The sequence below is a fragment of the Triticum aestivum genome, chromosome 4B (assembly GCF_018294505.1).
Source record: "Triticum aestivum cultivar Chinese Spring chromosome 4B, IWGSC CS RefSeq v2.1, whole genome shotgun sequence".
Taxonomy (NCBI): Eukaryota; Viridiplantae; Streptophyta; class Magnoliopsida; order Poales; family Poaceae; genus Triticum; species Triticum aestivum.
In genome coordinates, this window is record NC_057804.1 from 432,790,369 (window position 1) to 432,792,580 (window position 2,212).

Sequence of the window (2,212 nt, forward strand, 5' to 3'; positions counted from 1 at the left end):
TTATTATTGATTGTCTTCCTTTGCGTGGAGGTCGGGGGCGCGCGATGGTTAACTCCTACCAACCTCCCCCTAGGGGCATGCATAGTAGTACTTTGCTTTGAGGGCCAATAAACTTTCGCAATAAGTATGCGAGTTCTTTATGACTAATGTGAGTCCATGGATTATACAAACTCTCACCTTTCCACAATTTGCTAGCCTCTTCGCTACCGTGCATTGCCCTTTCTCACCTCGGGAGTCGGTGCAAACTTTGCTGGTGCATCCAAACCCCGTGATATGATACCCTCTATCACACATAAGCCTTATTATACCTTCCTCAAAACAACCACGATACCTACCTATTATGGCATTAGCCACTCCGAGATATGTTGCCGTGCAACTTTCACCGCTTCCATTTGATGACTTGAGCATTCATTGTCATATTGCTTTCCATGATCATAAGACAACCATCATGATAGTTCCATGGCTTGTCCATTTTTTGATATCCTTGCTACGCTAGATCATGGCACATCCTGGTACACTGCCAGAGGCATTCATACAGAGTCATACTTAATTTGTTCTAGCTATCGAGTTGTAATATTGAGTTGTAAGTAAATAGAAGTATGATGATCATCATTATTCATTATTAGAGCATGTCCCAGTGAGGAAAGGATGATGGAAACTATGATTCCCCCACAAGTCGGGATGAGACTCCACACAGAAAGTAAAAAAAAGGGAAAAGGTGAGGCCAAAAAGAGCCAAAAAAGACAAAAAAGAAAAAAAAAGAAAAGAAAAAAAATGAGAGAAAAGAGATAAGGGGCATGCTAATTCCACACTTGTGCTTCAAAGTAGCACCGTGTTTTTCATATAGAGAGTCTCCTATGTTGTCACTTTCATATACTAGTGGGAATTTTTCATTATAGAGTTAGATGCACACCCACTTAGTTTTAGTTTGAGCTTTCATACACTTATAGCTCTTAGTGCATCCGTTGCATAGCAATCCCTACTCCTCGCATTGATATCAATTGATGGGCATCTCTATAGCCCGTTGATTAGCCACATCGATGTGAGACTTTCTTACTTTTTTGTCTTCTCCAAATTAATCACTGCCACTGTATTCTATTCCACCCATAGTGCTATATCCGTGGCTTGTGCTCATGTATTGCGTGGTGTTTGAAAAAGCTGAAGTGCATTAAAAAAGTATGAACCAATTGCTTGGCTGACACCGAGGTAGTACATGATAAATACTTTATGTTAAGAAGACGGAGCATGACAAGACTATATGATTTTGTAGGGATAATGTTCTTTAGCATTGGTATTTTGAAAGACATGATTGTTTGTGGGGTGCCTGAGTATTAATGTATTTATGTCAAATTATAGGCTATTGCTTTGAATCATTCATGTCTTAATATTCATGCCATGATTAGATATATGATCAAGATTATGCTAGGTACCATTCCACATCAAAAGTTGTCTTTTTTATCATTTACCTACCCGAGGACGAGTATGAATTAAGCTTGGGCATGCTGATGCATCTCAGTGTATCTATAATTTTTGATTGTTTCAATATAATACAAGTTTTACATATTTTGTTGCAATATTTTATATGATTTATTGGACTAACATATTGATCCAGTGCCCAGTGCTAGTTCCTGTTTGTTGCATGTTTTTTGTTTCACAGAATATCCATATCAAACAAAGTCCAAAGCCGATAAAAAATTACAGAGAATTAGAATATATGTGATTTTTGGGAGGTGGAATCAACATAAAAGGAGGCCCACAGCCCCCACAGTACACCAGGGTGCGTCCCAGCACCCAGGCGTGTGGTGGTGGGTGGTGGCCACCTCGTAAGGCGGTTGCTACTATCCTTCGGGCGCAAGGAAGCTTATATCCAGAAAAGAAATCGTGTAAAATTTCAGCACAATTGGAGTTACGGGTCTCTGGATATTTAAGAAACAGTTTCCGACGAGATCTGGGGAACGCGAAACAAAAGAGAACAAAGAGGGAGATGCAATCTCAGAGGGGCTCCTGTCCCTCCGCCGCCATGAAGGCCTTCTACCAGAGGGGGAACTCTCCTCTCATCTAGAGTGAGGCCAAGGAAGAAGAAGAAGGAGTGGGGTTCTCTCCCCCTCTCTCCCAGTGGCACCGAAATGCCGCCAGGGCAATCATCGTTTGACAACGATCTTCCTCAACAACTATGTCATCTTCACGAACAAATCCATCACCTTCCCATCTA